The sequence below is a fragment of the Vicugna pacos genome, chromosome 8 (genome assembly GCF_048564905.1).
Source record: "Vicugna pacos chromosome 8, VicPac4, whole genome shotgun sequence".
NCBI lineage: Eukaryota > Metazoa > Chordata > Mammalia > Artiodactyla > Camelidae > Vicugna > Vicugna pacos.
The window spans coordinates 65,490,423-65,509,905 of NC_132994.1; the positions used below are offsets into that span (position 1 = coordinate 65,490,423).

A 19,483-nucleotide genomic window follows, 5' to 3' on the forward strand; every position below is an offset into this window, starting at 1 on the left:
TTTACCAGATTTGCTTTCCTTCTCTTGTTTGTATCCTTTTCTACAGTTGTTGAACTCTTCCAGACGACAAAATACTTCACTCCTAAAGAGCTTTGTACTGTCTCCTAAAAATAAATTCCTGCCGTCTTCTGTTTAACCACAGTATCATTATCACATTTGAGAAATTTAACATAAATTTAATGACATCATCTAATAGAGTCCACATTCGAACTCTTGCTATTCCTTAAATGTGTTTTATACCTGCATTTAAAAAAATTGGATCCAGGATCTAGTCAAAGTTTCCAAATTGCATTCAGTTATGTTTTTTTTAATCTCTCAAGCTAGACTACCTTTCTGGCCTTTTTGCTTTTTTGTGGGATTTATTATCATGAAGAGCCCTGGCTAGTTCTTGGATAGTAGAATAGTCAGATTTGTTTTTCTATGATTAGATTCCGGCTGAACGTTCTTAGCAAGAATGCATGTATGTGATATTGAGTACTTACTATTACATCACAGTGGGAGTCATAGCTGCCCCATTATATGTGATGCTGAGTTGAGTTTGATTAAGGTTCCCCACCATATCTCTTCATTAGAAGGTATGCTTTTCCCTATGAGATAATATGAGAGTTTAACGCTGATTATTCTGTTGCCAAACAATGTTTTAGCTTCCATTGATGATCCTCGCTGAATCACCTTGGGGGATGCAAAATGGTAATGTTCTCATCCATCATTCTTTCTACATTTCTACATCTGGCATTCTTCTGTAGAGAAGAGCTTTTCCTTTTTTTTTTTTTTTTCCTTTTTGCCCTCTTCTCTCCCTTTGTTTTCCCCTTAAAGTTAAAAAAAAATTCCCCAATGATAATGTTATGAGCATATTTCCTTTTTTTTCCCTGTGGGGCAGGCAATTAGGTTTATTTATTTATTTTTTAGAGGAGGTACTGGGGATTGATCCCAGGACCTTGTGCATGGTAAGCATGTACTCTACCAGTTGAACTATACCCTCCCCCAGCTATTTCCAATTTTTATTTCAAACTTACCATACGGAAGGGAGACCTCTAGCAGGCCAATTCAAAGACTCTTCTTGTTAGGGGCATTTAATAGAACAAGAGAATGGTTAGGTAATTATTGTTAGACTGGTTAAAAGAATGGGATCAAGGTGATTGTCACCCCCTGAGGGTCACTTGGGTGTGAGTGGTGATGTTGGGGGAGCAGGGATGGGAAAGGTGGCAGGGAAGCAATTGACTAGAATAATCAGTCTTAATTTCATTAAAGTGGATCAGAAATCTTTTGTCGGAAATGTTCATTTATTTTTTCCCTGAAGGAAGTTGTAAATTATAAAACAAAACAATAAAAGTTCTGTGCATGACCAGTAAGGATCTCTACACATTATAAATATGGAAATTAGAAATTACAGAAAGATTAAAAAATAGCAGAGGAAAAAAATGGAAATTCCAGGTTCACAGCCATTATCTCTTTTGCATATTCTTTGAAAAAAAGGAATGCTTGGTGCCGTGTCATAATTTTATAGTTTCTAACTTCACAGAAAAAAAAAAAAAAACCCCACAAACTCAGGTCCATAGAAACAGTGGAAAATGGTGGTAAGAATTCTAAGTCAGTTCTCATAAACCTGTTTGGTCCATATGTAGTCAAGCGATGATGCTGGCAGGTCGCCCTAACTGCCCTTTTGAGCATTGCAGTGAGGATACCTAAACCATCCTTACCTTGCTGGGCCTGGAAGACGTTGGTGAGGGCAGCACTTTTGCATATGAGAGAACTTAGAACTGCATAGTGTCCCTCGTGTCAAGTCTGAGGTCTCCTGAGTTCAGGATGTTGAGTAACCCTTGAAGAATGATGTCCGTTTTATCAGAGTACTTTATATGTTTTTATATTGATTTAGTAATCTGAATGTTAAAATCAAGAAATCTTTTACGATGACTATCACTGGAAGGACAAAGGTTTTCATTATTTTCCTGCCATCGGCCTCAGAAAGCTCACCTGCATTTTGTTGTCTGCCTGCAAGTTGTGCATTTGTATTTTCCACTCCAGTGTGGGATCGCAGAAGGGCTGCTTCTTTCTTATTTTTGTTGAGTGACTTTATCCAGATTAACCCAATAGAATGGCTCATTGACTTGGAAAGCTCTTCTAATTATCTGGACATCTAGACTGGGCTTATAAGTGTTTAACATTCATCTTTGCAGAAAGAAAATAGCTAGTGAAGGCTAAAAATTAGATTGAACATAATTATTAATCAATGACACCCCTGACCATTTGTCTTGGTCTAACAAATTGATCAGACTGAAATTTTGTGTATAAACGCCATGATGGCTGTGTTGAGCCTAAAGAGGCCTTGAAATCCAATTTTCCGTGTAGAACAACAAATCTTGTTTGTTTGTTTTTCCCAAACCTTCCCTGTTCCCCGAACACTTTTTAAAATCTTGCACAAAATTTAAATGTAGTGAAGCTACAGCTGTAACAGTTCATTTTCATAGCCTGGTGTTCTGGTGGTTAGTCATTGTTGCAGAGGCTTGCTAGTAGAGCCAAGAAGGAATTGAAAATGTAAATTTCTTCCTCCAAGTGTTTGTTTCATGTTTGAAAGTATTAAGACATTTTCATAGGTGCCAATGCCTTGGATTACATGTTTCTCTTCTTGTTTGGGGCTTTAGTGGAACTGAGAAAGGATGGCTTATGAAACCGAGTTAGCTTTGTCAGCAGCCCGGGCTGGAGAAGGTATACAGTTCCCTCCCAGCTCCGGTTCCCTCCGGCTCCGAGCGTGCTTGACTGTCACTGCAGTGCCTCTCCCTGTGGACAGAGCCTCCGGGTGCCTCACACAAAGGGAAGCCAGCAGGGCTGGGCGTGGCTCCAGGAGCACAATGCACCGGGAGATCCAAGATTTGGAGGAACTCATTTTACTTACTTTATTTTACCTTTTTCCCCCTAGGAAATTGCCAGTTGTGTTTTATCACAATCCTATCTTTTTTTTGAAAGATATAGATAGCCAATCGCTGTGTCTGTCTGTTTTTGTCAATTTACCTTTTAGTAAGAAAACAAGGGATCTGTCCTTTAAAAGATTATCTTTCATGGATTGATGCCAAGAGATTGCCTTTTATTTGGCAGTTTGGAGGTGGAATTCAGTGCGTGTGCATTTCCTCAGGCACATACTCAAGCCATTTTCAGCAAATCTTGCTCTTGATCATCTAGTGAACAAGAAAACAAACAAACCCAAAAACAAATACAGCGACTGATAAAATCAGGAAGATACAGAAGAAAATGAATCCGTCTTTTCCTAGGGGTAATTACTTCTGCAGCTGTTTCAAGGTGGGTTCTGTACACGGGGGCTCCAGATTTCCACTGGAGCAGATGGAGATGTTGAGCAAATGTCTGAGCAGTTACTAATCGATGGGGCTGCAAGAACCATTTGTCAGTTATAAATGTTACATAGACGGGAATGCTTTACTCAGCAATGTGTATGTTCCTAATTTAAGAGAAAGCCTGGATTTTCTCTTTGCGGGTGGTGCTCCTAAGATAACCACACCCAGACAGATAAAACTCATTTTCTGGATCTACTCCTCTTTAAGAAGAGTTTTTAAAATGCAAAATGGATGCAAAGAGGACATGGCATATAGCTTCTAAGTGTCTAGATGCTTACGACAGGACAGCTTTGTAGAACTGAAATAGTTTGAAAACATCCTTGTTAAATTTCTTTAACTCAAAATTTGATGCTTGATAAATAATAGACGTTCAATAGGTATTTATTGAATGAGTTTAACTCTTAGGTCTTGAAAGTAACCAGTTTCCTTAATAAAATGAGGCTTAACCTGCAAGCAGATTATTGCCTACTTAAGCATTTTCTTTAGTGTACTGTATTTTAACAGGGCTATAAATCCCACTTCCTTTTCAGCTTTTCCCTTCTGTTCTTTTGGAACAGATATAAAAGGCATTTTAAATGCTAGTAAGAATATGCAGAGGAACAGATTTTAGGAGTAATGGGTGGATTTTGTAAGAATTTACTTTTTTCAACTGTATTGGTTCACTTGGCACTGGTGTTTTTCCTAATATTAAATAAAGCATTAATCATTGGAATATAGGAGACATATTAAGCCTTCCCTTTTTAGCTCCTCAGGGAATAGCTAATAAGGGTGAGTGTGTGTGTGCGTGTGCGTGTGTGTGTGTGTGTTTCTAGGAGGGAAGAAGCATTTCTCTTATAGCTGTGAAAGGGGGGTCATAGACGCTGTCCCTCTTTCATATTTCATTTAAAATCTACAATGATGAAAATGTATCACCTCGAATAGTATTTGAAAAGTTCATGGATTAATTTCATACTAATTTCCATGTTGAAGGTAACCTTTGGGTCTATGATGTGTGAATATGGATAGACTCCCGATGAGGGAGAATGCAAGTGCCATTTATTGTTAGCAAAGAAACATCATAAATCCGGTTGGACTCCGGGTCTAGGAGAAGTCCAGTCCTTGTACACACTGGTGTTGGAGATCATGCGTCTCTGCAGTGACGTTACAGTGCTGCAGTTACACCAGTAAGATCATTAGGATAGTGTCTGGTTCATGACTTAGCTTAGGGCCATGAGCTTAGAAGTGTTGGTCATGAAAACTTACCTCGTTCTTATCTTCTGACGTTCCCTGAAGAAATTTTTAAACAAATAGTGGTAGTGGATGTAAAGGAATTTTGAAATTGGGAACAGCAAACCTTGCGCGTCTTACAGGCTATATATGCTTCAGTGGCCTAGAGTGTGCACATCCAAGACGTTGTTCTAACGCTTGGGAAGGCGTGTTATTATTCTAGTGTTTTAAAAGATTGTATTCCCTGGTAGTATCTTATTAAAATATTATCTTAAAAAAAAGTAGAGATAGAGAGGGAGATAGGAACAGTGGCCCGGAAGCTGAGAATCTTTTAGTGTGGTTTCTATTCCGAATGAGGTCTGTGACCTTGGACAAATGGCATTCTTCCAGGGCTTGGTTCTCAGCAGCATAATGGAGAGACTGTTGTAGATGATCTTGAAGAGGAACACTTCAGGCCCTAATGTTTCACAGTTGTAGTCTGTCTTCTTCCTTCTTAAAAATATTATAATATCAGGAGGATATAGCTCAGTGGTAAGCCTGTGCTTAGCATGCATGAATGAGGTCCTGAGTTCATTAAAGAAATTAGTAAGTAAATAAAGGAATCTAACCACCTCTCCCTCCCAAAACAAACAACACATACCCAATACTATAATATCAGATACTTTACAAAATAATCAGAACACTCCCATCCACCCCCATTTTGGCATATGCATTTTAAATTTGGATCTATTTAATCCATAATTTAAGGTTCCAAGTGTATGAATTTTTATTGAGCTGCAGTTAGCTTGAAACACTCCCATTTTGCTTTCCCTTATAGAATTCCTTGTGTTTCCATGTCATTTAAAGAAATTATTACAGTTAAGGAAGTCGTTCTTTTTATTTGCCAGTGAACACGCTGACAGCTGATTTCCATTCTGCAGAGAGTGGCTTTCATTCTGTGCCCCCCTTCTGTTGTTTCCTTAGGGTAACCTTCCAGGTTTCATAACCAGTGGAAAGAGCAAGTGTTTTGTCGTCAAGATATGGACACAGCATTGTAAACCGACTATACCTCAATTGAAAAAAAAAAAAGATATGGATTTGAATCTCCAGTCTGCCACTTACTCAAGATTTGTCTTGGTTGTTAAGAGTATACTTTCACAAGTGATGCTAATTTTGATGTCACTGGGGGGAAAAAAAATGTCCTCAGATTTTCCTGCTACATCACTGGTATTGGTAGAGTTTACTTTGACAGATGAAGGATGGTATCTTAAATTTGCTTTGGGTTTTGCATTCCTTTACTTTATTGGAGCAGATGGATGTATTTCCATGTGTTGATTCTCTGATTTAATTTCGTGTTAGGAACAGTATTCGTGGCCCATTTTATCTATTGGGGCCGTAGTATATGCTTCGAAACTCATGGTTTATATTTTCACATTTGCACACAGTCCTTCAACGAACAATTTTTTTCCAAATTTTTTTTTAGTGAGTTAAGTTACTGAAAGTGTCTTCCCTTCGAAGTTTCCTACACATAGGGATTGGATTTCCAGGCCAAGCCCCTAGACCTGACTTAACCCATTTTGTCCTGATGATACCAGAGAATTTTAAGTCTGGGGTTTTGTGAGTAAAGCATTCTGTATACAGTTAGAACCCAGTTTCCTGTGGTTCCTAACTTTTCTTCACACAGTGTGTTTGCTATGTTCCAGGGGTTGTTGCAGGCACTTAACAAATATTAAGTCATGTAATTCTCTCAAAAACCTTTTGAGGTGTAGGTACTCTTAGCCCCATTTTACAGACAAGGAAACTGAGGCTTGGGCTGACTAGTGACGTGGCTTGCCTAAGGCCACCCAGCTCCAGAGAGTGGAGTCTGGGTTGGAATCCTGGATGTCTGGCTCCCAAACACTGTGCTCTTCACCCCCCTGGGCTGACTCTAACGGAGCAGGCTGGGTTTTTCCCTTTAGGTCTTGGATTGGTCAGAACCCCGATTTGGCGCTCCTGTGGACCCACCCCTAACGTTTGCAGGGCCCAGGGCAAGAATACAAATGTAGACACATGTACCACGTGTCAAGATATTTTAAAACTACTAATCAAGCTAATACATTGCTAAATGAATTGCCGTATCCTCTTATCTTGGCAAACAAATCTCCATGAAATGATCTCAAAGGCCAGATCTGAGGTTAGAATTCTTAGACCCCTAGACCTTTCCTGCTAGAAAGTGGTGATGCAGGCAGGGTTGGCCTCCAGCCTGCCTTCTTCTCCTCCTGGCTGCCCTTGAGGGGCAGGGTCTTCAGCACAGGGATGTGACTGTCCACCTGCTGTCCAACTCCGTTCTACCCTCCAACATCCACCACAACAAAGACCCTGTGGCCGGCCCTCTGGCCTTGGGGTGCGCTGGCAACTCCATGATCTTGAGTCCCAGGGCAAGGGGGATGGTCACCTCAGGTAGGTTTGTCCTCTAGGCTCCTGTAGTGGGGGAGGGAAGGGCCCGAAGAGGGCCCGGACTCTCTAAAGTGAGAGGCTCTCTGGCCTGGGGCCAGTGATGTCATCATGGCTCCTAAGGATTCTTTGATGTCATCGATTTTTCCTGTTTGCCTCTTGTCTGTTGACTTGATCCATTCCCTGCTGTCTACATCCAGTTTTTGTTCAAGCTAGTCACACCTGAATTCAGTAATTATTTATCTAAGAAGTATTATATGAAAGGTGCTGGGTGTGTCCCCACCCTCACAGAGTTTAGATTTTTTATCTTGGCTTAGCCCTTGAAAGCTTCCCACAGCATAGCCTGCATTGTGCAAAGGTTCAGAGGTAACTGGTGACAAACGTTGAGAATTTCTTCCTGATTAGCCCAGAACGGAGGCCTTAGGGAAGAGGGCAGTGGGAGATCACGGAAAAGTGCAGGCTCTTAGATAAGGAGGCTGGGGAATTACACCTTAGGACTAAAGGAGACCAGCATGGCAGATTGAGTCAGAGAGCTACCCAGAGTTGGGGAGATCAGCTCTTAGGATATCGCATTAAATCAGACATGAAACCTTGAAGCCTGAGCTAGGGCAGGAGTCAAGGGATGGGTATAGACAGCCCTGAAGACATCAGAAATGATGGCACTTAATGGAACATGGACAAGGGGATGGATGAGAAACAGAAAAGCCCCAGATGATCCCCAAGTTTCTAGGCTTTCACACCTGAGATACTATTCCTCTCCTGAGAAAAAAGCAGTATCAAGAAAAGACATGACTGAACTGCTGGCTGGCAAAATAGAGGGAAAGGGTAGCAAAAGCAATGATTTTGATTTGTTCTTTGTAATACTGATAATAGCTAACGTTAACTGAGTGAGTGCTATGCGTCAGGCGCTGTCCTAAGCACCTGTACACATAAACTCGTAAGTCCTCTTTCTACCAGTGCGGAGACAGGCACCTAGAGATTCAGGAACCATGCAGCTAGGGCCTCTGGTCAGGAATAGGTATTCTGGCTCAGAGAATGTGTGTGTGTGTGTGTGTCTGTGTGTGTGTGTGTGTTTGTGAGAGAGAGAGAGAAAGAGAGAGTCAGTATACAGAAAAGCTTAGGGTTTTAAGCAATGAACAGGGACAAGTGCTTTCCTAAACTCAGAAACTGTCGGTGACATAACCCAGCCTCAAATCTGGGAGTCCTTTTTCCATTGGCAGGTCCTGTCGACTTCATCTTCAAAATTTGTCTCAGGTTGATCCTTCCCGTCCCCAGGGTCCCCTCCTGCCTCCAGCTCTGCACTGGATGCAGCGGCAGCCTCCCTGCCTCTCTTCTTGGCCTCCATTCCCATGTCCACTGTGCAGCCAGATGAATGGTTTGGGGGGTTTCTAGATTTGTTTGCCTAAGGTCCACTTACATCCAGGGAAGCATGCAAACCTGACGTGGATAGCTTGATGGAGGCTGGTGATTACCTCCTGCTATGTAGAAGTTGTGCCCACCCCACCCCCCTGCCAAATTCACATGTCGAAGCCCTGACCCCCCTGAGTGTGGCTGTATTTGGAGAGAAGTAATGGAGGATGAGTGAGGTCACAGAGCAGAGCATGAAAGGATTTATGTCCTTACGAGGAGGGACACCAGGGGGCACTCCCCTCGTTCTGTCTTTTCCTCCCTCTCCCTTTAGCCTATGAGCACGCACAGGAAGAAGTGCCAACTACAAGCTAAGAAGCAGGCCTTCACCGGAAATCAGATTGTCTGGGACCTTGATCCTTGGACTCCCCAACCTCCAGAACCATGAGAAATACCTTTCTGTTGTTTAAACCACCCAGTCTGTGTTATTTTGTCATAGCAGCTCGAACAGACTAATACAGAGACTTTTGTATAGTGAACTTGGGAAGTCTGTCCAGAGACTGCCATGCAAGATAGAAGTGTGTAGTGGTCTGAGTTACCAGATTCTGTGACTTTATATTAAGAATAATTACTGTAAAGAACGTAATTCACGAAGCCACAGAGAGGGGAGTCTGTTGGGATCAAATAAGACTGTTCCATCATAAAAACTTGCACATTAAAGCCAAATGTCATCTCCACTCTCCAGACACAATAACTAGCAACAATTTTATAGGATATATGCTAACTTAATTGATATAAAACCTTTTCAATCTCTAGACGATTTTCCCCATTATTATATGAATAGATACCGAGTAATATTTTCCTGTCTTGCCAGTGATTCACATTATTGTTTGCCATTGAACTAGTTTTTCCTTGTCAGGAGGTGATCACACCCATCAGAGAAAGTGTCATTTCATTCTCTGTGTGTGGCTTTTTCAAACTACTGATTACCAGAGGGCTTCCAATCTTCAATGGAGAATTTATGGAAAAGACAAAAAGAGGTTGTATTTTTAGAAGAAAGATGTGCAGGTTTGAGATAAATGAGTATTAAAACAATCAAAAGTTTCTTTTTTTTCTAACAGTAACTTTTCCAGTCATCATTTTTTAGGAAAAAAATTAGTTTCATGCAAAAGGTTGGGGGGCATTAGTGGATTATGTACAGAAAACAGGAAAATATTAAAAGTATTATGGTTTATCCTTTGGATGAGCTGTAGGGGGGAGGGGAAGTCATTTGGACAGTGCATGTGATGAAAAAGGCCAAATATGTTCTCCAGTTTCTAACGTAACTTTTGTATGCTGTGAATTTAAAGCAAATCGTTTCATGTAGGTCACCATTTGGTCCAAAAGGAGCAAAGGCTTTGTGATCATTCACATGTATAATATGGGCATCTTTTGTGGGCTGTAATTTAAAGACGAATGAAGAAAGGCAATTTTGAGAGAGGGTCACTGATGGGACCCTGTTTAGACACAGCCCTCTTCCCTGGAGAAGCAAACTTGCTGTAGGAATTGCATATAGTTGAAGGGATTTTGTTTGTATTTCAAATAAAGTCAGCAGGGAAGGCTGGCACCTGCCTGCCCAGCTCTCTGTCCTGATACCCAAATAGCTTCTCCCTCGCTGGCTCTCAGGGTTCAAGATCAATGGCATCATCGGTGAGGCACTTCCCAGAAGCCCTCGTTGCTTCGTGAGGAGCCCCCACCCCTAGTTAGACAAGGGATTGCTTGCATTTTTAAAAAACAAAACCAAAGGAGCTTTCCCTCTCTAGTCACTCAGATGGGAGCATTGGAGCTATTCTGCCAGTGGTTAACGTCTGTACTTCCAGAAATCATTTATTTAGCTTCCAGGTCTTTTGCCAAGTGGTTAAGGAATCAGCCACCTCCATTTAGATGCTCATTGTCATTTATTGAAGCACTTGGGGGTAAAATAAGCCCCTTTCTACTCTTCGTCTGTCTAGGTCTCCAAGAGGAGTAATTTGTTCCTCTTGACTAAGAGTCCTGAATACGATCTGGTTCAGAGAAGGTTAGAGCTCAGAGCTCAAAGGAGGTCAGGGCTTACGTTTTATGGAACAAAATAATCACACAAGAACCAAAACTACCGATGTTGACTTGGTCAAGACACCACAGTTGTTGGAGTGACGAAGCCAACTCAGATAGGGGTAAATATATTTTATTAGGTTAAAAAAAATTAGGAGGGGAGGATATAGCTCAGTGGTAGAGTGCATGCCTAGCGTGCACAAGGTCTGAGTTCAATCCCCAGTACCTCCATTAAAAATAAATAAATAAATAAACCTAATTACCTCCCCCCACACACACAAAAAAATTAGGAACACACTATTCAAACTGACTTTTCAAACAATAGGTGTTGAAAGTGCTATTCTAAAGTTGGTAGTTATAACTCAGGATGACAGAGATATCCTGAAATATTTAATTCATATTTTTGTTGGGTTTGGGATACATCTGAATTGCCCCTCACTGCACCCATCCCCATTCAGAATGAAGAACAAAGTGAGTTTCTCCCAAATTAATGCCTTCTGCCTTCTGAGTCAGGATGGATTCCTTGAGTGTGTTTATGTGGGGAATGAGGCCCACTCTGTATCCCACTGTATAATTGATAAAAGCAAAAAAAAATTAAAGTATTAATGGCATTATTAGATGTTCTCTGTACTTGCTGGCAGCTCTAAAAGCTATTTCGACGGATATAACGTGTGATTTATGAATTAGGTTAATGGGTTCCTTTTTTAATGGGAAATGCACTTGTATAAGATCACTTACTCAAGTAATAATTACATACCTCCTGTGAGTGCTTTCTCCTTCTAGTCTTGTATTTTTCTGCAGGATTTTTTTTTTTAACTAGACGTGGGACTTTTTTTTTTTTTTGAATTCAGATTAAGAGGCTCAAGCTGATATTCTCCACCCCGAATGCTGAGAGAGAGATGGTTACACGGCTTTAAGTTCCTCTGCAGATTCACGATGATGTTTGGCTAGGCTGTGCATGCATTTTTGATTAGATGATGTTTTTAGAGAGTTTGCTTATATTTTTGTGAATATTGTGACCACTTGTTTGTGCTAGAAGCAGAAACGTGAGGGAACAGATTTGATGGCAAAAAACAACCAAAACAACAAAAAAGCCCTCCAAATACCTTGCAGTGGATGTGGTATTTCCGGGGCTTTGCCAGTGGAAAGGCTCTGCACAACGTCTGCTTCTTTAGAAACACCCTCTCCTTTTCCTCGGGTAGAGTTAGATCCTGATGAGAAAGTGGGTATATGTGCAGTGTAAATATTTGTCTCTCAGAACGACTTCCTTCATACAGCCTAGGCCAGCCTAGAGTTTTCTGGAGAAAGGAAGCCCAGGGCTATTGAGTATAGATACTGTGGCCGGGCTGATTTTATAAGGGGGGAGAGCGGTGGGGCTGCCAGATGTCACTTTCCCTCGTGTGGTTTTCATAATAGGCTTGCCTTTCAGCTCATTCAAAGCAAAGACTAAGAGATGCTTAATTTGCAGAGATGTCTGCTGGGTAATCTGGATTGTGACTCTCCACTCCTTAGATAACGTGATGACTAGTGTGTTTAGGGTTTCCTTCAGTTTTGTTTCTGTTTTGCTTACTTTTTTTCCCCAGGGGAGGAGGTAATTAGGTTTGTTTGTTTATTTATGTTAATGGGGGTACAGGGGATTGAACCCAGGACCTCATGCATGCTAAGCATGAGCTCTACCGCTGAGCTATACCACCCCCCCCCCGCGCCACACCGTGTTTTGCTTCTATTCACTTTTAATATGCTTTCATTGGTCTAGGAGGCACGTTTCGGGAAGAGGCATCTGAACAAGATTGTTTGGAAGCCTACCGTTGAGACTCAAGAAATGTACTGACCACCGTCATCCTGTTCTTAGAATAGACTCTATTTCTTTATGGAAAAAAATGATCTTAGCACCTAGTAATGCTTAGAAGACCTGCTATTATGGCGTTCTTTCCCTGCTGAGTTCCAGTAGCCTGCTCAGGGCCATTTGGGTGACAGAAGCGCCCGGCAGTGTCTGGGAGGGCGCTGAGCACCCCCAGGAGGGCTGGACCCAGTCTGAGCCAAGTCTCGGGCTGGACTTCATGGAGAAGCAGCACTCCCGCAGTCTCATTGCATCCCCCCCACCAGCTCTCTTCTCCCCCTCACATCCAGGACGCTGAGTGCTGCCTGAGGACAGTCTCGGACCAGGCACATTGATCCCTGGCACCAAGGCCTCAAGTTCACTTAGCACTCCTCACTCTTCTCACCAAGTGCCACCTGCCTCTCCTCTTCCTCTCAGTGGTGACTCCCAACCTTCACCGGTATCTTGTTTTTACCTCCCCGTCTCCTGTTAGCAAGGGACTTCCTGTCCCCTTCTTTAGAAGTTACGCTGGCCAGTCCCTCTGGACCTCCCTGTGTGGATAGCCCCTCCCTGTGTGTGGAAACTTAACCTCCTGTAAACTTCCCTGCATTCTGACTTGCTTTCCTTTTGAGATCCGGATTTCAGTTGCTTCAAATAACCGAATCCAGTGTCCCATTCACTAGTGGTCAGGTTCCTTCGGTCAATATTATGCTCCTGGGACAGTAGCTGCCCGCTGGAATCACCAGGGAGCTTTGGCTACTGCTGATACCTGGATCCCACTCCCAGAGATGCTGGCCTTGTTGGGTTGGGGGTGTGGCCCCAACGACAACTCTGCAATGTATGATCCCTGATTTCTAGGTGAAGAAACAGGCTTAGAGGATGGGGAAGGTATTCAGAGGTCTCAGGGCTAATAGAGGCTGATCTGGGATTCCCTCCCCATGTGTCTGCTTGTAATGCCCACCTTTCATTTACTGCACTGCGCTGTGTGCATCCAGAGACGCTTCGTAGCATTTCTACCAGTTAAGGGAAGGGTCCTGCCTTCACCTGCCTTTTATGAATCCGTGGGCCTGGACAAAGGCCTTGTCTTCTCTGACCAGACTTAGTGATCAACACTGGCTGTGTTCGAGTTGCTGCAGGCCTGGGTCCACGTCACTCACTCTGGTATGCAGCAGGCCGTCTGAATTCCAGGGAGTACAGAGCTGAGCACACGCGTCAGAGAGACACATTTCAATTTATCATTTTAATTCTGCTATTAACCATCCACAAACCCTAAATGGATTCCTCCAAAGTGGCATCTTCGAGCCCATTATCAGAGCTAAATGTTTAATAACTTTATTAAATAATCCATGCCATGGTGTATAGGAAACTTTCTTTAGCCTTTTCACGTAGAAGGAGGCATTTCTGGACGTCCCTCGGGATGGCTTAACATAGCTCTCTGGGCCGCCAGCGGGCCCCTCCCCTTGCTTCCTTGCTGAGTGCCTTCTAGCCTAAAAGCTCCAGGCACGGAAGGTTCTGGCAGTGGAACCCCCTGCTTAGCGGGCTTCAGAAAGCAGCAGATGTGAGGCAGACATTTAATCAATTGAAAACCAGTTTTGAATTCAGCCTAGGAAGCAATAGATGCTCTTAGCAAACACAGCACGGCTCTTGGTGGATGAGCAATTTGCAGCTCTTCTCTTTTGTGTCTCAGCTTTTCCAGTGACTGTGTTAGAAATATTTGGAGTAGAACATTATAGGATAGTAATTGTTGATTCTCGGTTAAATCACATTCTCTTAGATGGGTCATCTTTGCAAATTAAATTCATTTTATTGAAAATAAGACAAGCAACGTGGCTTGTTTTCTTTTTCAATCAAATAGATCACAGACTTAGGACTGAAGTAGCAACAGTGTGATCAATACATTCTCTCTCCAACTGGTTTTTGTTATTATTATTATTTTTAAATCAGCAGTCATTTTAAGCAGGGTGGTTGAAAAGCAGTGCAGCTGCTAAATTTGCATACTGATAATGTGTGTGGTTTAACTCTGACAGTGCTCTCAGTCATATTTGAAATTAAGCTGCATGTTGCCTGTGTTGGGCCGAGTTTGGAGTAAACTTCTCTTCCCTGTTGTAATCATCACCATGTTGTGGAACCTGCAGAGGGAGGTGATGCTTGCTGCCTCGGACTGCTTGAAAGAGACCAGCAAATAAACTTCTCAAAATAGGAGAAGCGCTTGTAAGAGGCCCTCTTGCGTTTCCCCCTGTCCCCTCTCTGCCTTCTCTCCTGTACACAGGTGATGGTGGGCCTCTGCCACTGGACCCTCCCTCAGTCCCTGACATGCGTCTTGTTTTGGCTATTGGAGCTTATTATACAACGTTGGGATCCGTACATTTTTATAACTTACCCCTTCCATGGGGAACTTTCTGATGCTGGTGTTTTAGGAACACGTCTTTGATATAAAAGAAGTAATACCAGCAACTAATATTTTTTGAACCCTCAGATCTAAACTTTACTTGATGACGCTGGTGTCCTTCTTTGTCAAATTTGTTTATCTGTCAGGCTCAGAAACTATTTAGCCTTTCTGCGGCATGCAGTGGATTTCAAAACATTTTGTATTAGCAGTTCCTAGGCAAGGACTGATGGATGTAATTATTTTACTACCAAATGCAGACCTCTTGAAGAGAAGCAGCCACTTAATGAGAGAGTAAAGACTGAACTATGACACAGTGTTTAGGCATTGAGTGGGAACTGGGATCTTGATTTCTAAATCTACCACGAATAAAAGTAGTATGAATTTACTGGTGCAGGGGCTCAAAAGGAACCAGACATGAGAATTGTCAGAAATGTTTCAAAACTTCAATCTTGTGTTTTTAGGCTACTCATTTTAATTGTTTTCTTTGCAGTAATATTTGCTTATTTTGCGTCTGGGATCTGCTGGGACCTCTGAAGTCAAGATGGCAGTTGAGCTGCCCCGAACATCTTGTAGGTGCAACAGCTTAGAAGGGAGGAAAGTAACTGTCTTAGACATTCGTGCTCTGTGCCATAATCCTAGAATAGCTTTCGGGGTCCGTATCCTGAGATGTCTAACTTGAAAAGCTCTGTAGAGCCTCATCCCACTGGGGCCCACAGTCAAACAACCAATCAGCAGACAGCAGGTGCTCACTTTTCTGTTAAACAGGGAACTTCGACATGCTTTGAAGCTCAAGAAGGGAGTAAGTAACTTGCGTGGGGCTGGTTCCCTGTCCTAACACGAGAACGTTTTGAATTGTTGAGTGGCTTATGGTTAGTCCTTCCTCCCAACTGGACACCCCAGTTCATCCGTGGTTCACTTGAATAAGAAGTTAGATGGCATGTACTATTGATTCAACATAATAAGGTAGAATTGAATTTTTCTGGGTTTAAGGCAAATGAGGGGACAAAAGGATACAGTTCCTCAGGTTCTACCCTTAGAGATCGTTTCTGATTCTTTGAGGCTGAGGAGTGGTTCTTAACCAGTGTTAGCACTGCCACCCGAGGATAGGTGGCACACGTGATGTGGGGACCACCAGGGATGCCCCAGGGCCTGGAATTCCTGGGCACAGTTTCCATATAGAGGAGGATGCTGGTGATTCAGAGGCTCGGCCTAAAATTCACAGGTTTCTTAAGTTGTGTGTATCAAGCATCCTAAGTAGGATGGATTCAGCCCTAAATCTTGTGGAGGCTCCGAGCAGTACAAGCAGGCATTTCACGTGCTGGACCGTCTCCGTGCAGTGAATTGCTGTAGCTGGTCGGTGCTTTTTATTTCCTTCATCTCAAGCAGAGATCTTGTAAATTCCCTTTGCCTGAAATCAGCATGGTTGATCTCCCACCTCACCAGATTTAGAGCTCTTTGTTTTCTTTCACATACTTTCCCAGAGAACCCGGGAGTTTTAATAGTTTTTAAAACAACTCTAACTTTTTCGCATAGGGGAATATTTGACTGAAATGTTGTGTATTAAAACATACTGCATTTATCTTGGTGTCTTTAGTTATGGCGGATGTTAACAGATGTGGTTAAAAAGGGTTCCATGGGCAAGTCGTTTTAGAAAATGCTGCACCCATCTCCTCCTTACTGGTTCAGAGTGTACATTAAAGAGTCTCTAAACTCTAAATAAATCTACTTAACTTTGTCTAGATCAGGGTTTCCCATGCTGCTTTGAGCCCAGAACACTAGTGAGAGAAGCCTGGTACACGTTTATTTGATACATCTGAAATATTGATATTCTTGGATACCAGTTTGAAAAATGCTGATCTTTGAGATTTAGAGGCCTAATTTGTAGACAACTCTCCTAATAAAATGAGTTCACCTGTAGTGGCCACGTCCTTTGGGATTTACGTAAACAATATGAGGTATATTATTTTCTAAGACACTCAACAGTTTTGACTATTTGAGTAGGAACATTCCATCGAGTTGAAAGTTCATTTTGCGTACTAAAAGCAAACTTTTGATTTTAGTGAGTCTCTTTCCTAGTTTTCATGCTTTCTCATGTCTAGCAGTGAGTTTGTGTTATTCTTCCTTAAACTTGCTAAGTGATTTTCACAAATTTTACCCCAAACTAAGAGAAACAGGAAAATTAGTGATTTGTGACAATGACCAGAGACTATCTGGTATGTATACCCTTCACCAGGTGGCATTTAGGGACCCACAAGCTTATATGCTGTGCAAAGATTGTTGCAGAAACTTTCCATAAGTAAGGAACAATGCAATTTCAAAAGTGAAATAAAACTAATCTTTGCATTCTGAACATTGAAATTTTTTCCACTTGGATTAAATTAAATTAATTAAATACATTGCAGCAACACAGAACTGCTCTAAGCCAGTTAAAGATGAACTTGGTTCAATGTGGCTTTTTGGCTTCTGGCCATGGTGGGGTTGTTGTCTAGTTGAACAGCACTGTGGACTCTAAGTCAGATTTCTAAGTAGAGAGCAGCAGGATGAAGTGGTAGCAGAGGGTCAGACAGCTCTTCCTGAGTGTTCGTTGTGGAGGGCTGGAGAGAAGTGTGACTGTGCTGACGCTGGATGATGGTGATGACATGGTGATGAGATGGTCCTTTGAGTTAATTCACTCATGTTTAATGTCACCAAGCAGTAAGGGGATAGTTCTGTTCTGCTTTTTTTTTTTGGAGGGTTTTTTATTTGTTTGTTTGTTTTTTTAACACTTTTATTGTGGTATTATTCCTGTACAGTAAACTACACATATTTCAGATGTACAATTTGATGAATTTTGATAGATATGTACAGCTATGAAACCACCACTACAATCAAGATAGCTAACACTTCCATCACTCCCCAAAAAGGGCCAGTTTCAAACTTCCAATTTATTCCTTCTCACCCCCTTTACCCTCTGGTAACCATGACTTTGTTCTCTATGTCTGTGAGTCTGTTTCTGTTTTTTAAGTAAGTTCTTATGTGTCTTTTTTTTAGATTTCACAAATAAGTGATATCATGGTATTTTTCTTTCTCTTTTTTACTTCACTTAGAATGACAATCTCCAAGTCCATCCATGTTGCTGCAAATGGCATTATTTTATTCTTTTTTATGGCTGAGTAGTATTTCATTGTATATTTACACCACATCTTTACACAGTCATCTGTCAATGGACATTTGGGTTGTTTCCATGTCTTGGAAATTGTAAATAGTGCTGCTGTGCACATTGGAGTGCATGTGTCTTTTTGAATTATATTTTTCTCCAGATATATGTCCAAGAGTGGGATTGCTGGATCATATTGTAAGTTTATCTTTAGTTTTTAAAGGAGCCTCCATACTGTCCTTCATAATGGTTGCACCGATTTACATTCCCACCAACAACAGTGTGAGAGGGTGGGATATTTCCATTTGGTGGTTTTGTTTTGCTGAATATATGAGTGGGAAGAAGTAACATGAAATTAAAAACAAGCAGAGGTTTTATTTAATGATCAGAGGCTTCAGGGCATCAGTATTTGAAGAGCTAGAACTGCTCTTACACTTATAGGAGGGCTGCCATCTCTTTGAGGGGGAAAATTGGAATCGGAGATCTCTAATGGCCAGTTTCTTAGTGACAAGGACTTCTTATTTGTAGAGGTCACTAAAAGCCCTCCTGACCTGGGGGACATACTCTTCTCAATTTCATGTGGCTTGGGAGAGCTTTCGGCTTGACGTTTTGACAGTACTTCTGAAACTTGATAAGTAGTTCGTAGTCTTTCTCTCTGAAAAGCTTTGCAAGTTAAAAAGTTCTCATTTTTCTTTGGTGGATTGCCTTTAATCTTTTTTAAATTCATGGACTAGAAATACATCTTTCTTATTACTTAAGAATTGCCTTAGCACTGTTCACTATATCTAGAGCTAATTGGAAATTAGATCATTCCCAAGGGGTGAAACGCTTTACTGTTGAAAACATAAAAATTTTGAAATTTTGTCAGCTGCTTTGAGATTTTCTTGACTGTATAGATTTTTACTGACTGTACCCCAAATTTTAAGTCTGAAAATCTTCACTAAAGAAAACTATGTTTTCTTTTAACTCTGGAAAATTTCAAAACATATATAAAAGTGGAGACGAATACAACAAACACCATGTGCCCATCACCCAGCTTTAACTGTAATCAACATTTTACCGATCTTATTTTCTCTAATTTAAATTTTTAAATTTTATTTGCCTATTTTCAAACAAATACAAGATACGTCATCTGTAGATCCATCATTATATACCTCTAACAGTTGAGGACTTTATAAAATAACATAACCACATTATTGTCACACTTTACAGAATTAATGGTAATTTTGTAGGATCTTAAAGAAAACCTTTAAAAGATAATTTTGACACTGATGTCATAAGGTTTTATTTCTGCATCTCAGAGATGGACTGTCCTTGTGGTGGAGTGGTTTCATGTTAAAGACACAGCATCTTAAAGCTAACTTGTTGGAAAACATGGCTGTGTAGGGAAAGGTGTAGAGGGATTAAAGAATTCAATCCAGTTTGCTCACAACAATTAGGGCTGTTGCCCCTCAAAAACTCTTATAAATAGGGATTGCTAATGGGGTCATCCGTTTCTGCATTTACCCTCTTATTTTCAGCTTATTTATAGAATTTTTTTTCTTTTTAATGCAGGTACTGGGAATTGAACTCAGGACCTCAGTGATGCTAAGCATGCGCTCTATCACTGAGCTATTTATTTCCTTCCTCTATTTCTAGAAATTTGAAAGTACATTGGAGCGGGGAGGGTATAGCTCAGTGGAAGAGCACATGCTTAGCATGCATGAAGTCCTAAGTTCAATCCCCAGTACCTCCATTAAAAATAAATAAATAAACCT

General features: G+C 41.4%; 1 protein-coding gene and 1 long non-coding RNA gene across 2 annotated transcripts in view; both read left to right on the forward strand.

The window, feature by feature from the left end:
• Positions 1-19,483, forward strand: part of AKAP12 (A-kinase anchoring protein 12) — a 90,416-nt gene that overhangs the window by 22,041 nt on the left and 48,892 nt on the right. The window lies entirely within an intron of this gene.
• Positions 570-5,635, forward strand: LOC140697761 (uncharacterized). Its single transcript, XR_012075081.1, has 3 exons — positions 570-690; positions 3,094-3,294; positions 5,517-5,635. It is a non-coding gene; the product is annotated as an uncharacterized lncRNA (long non-coding RNA).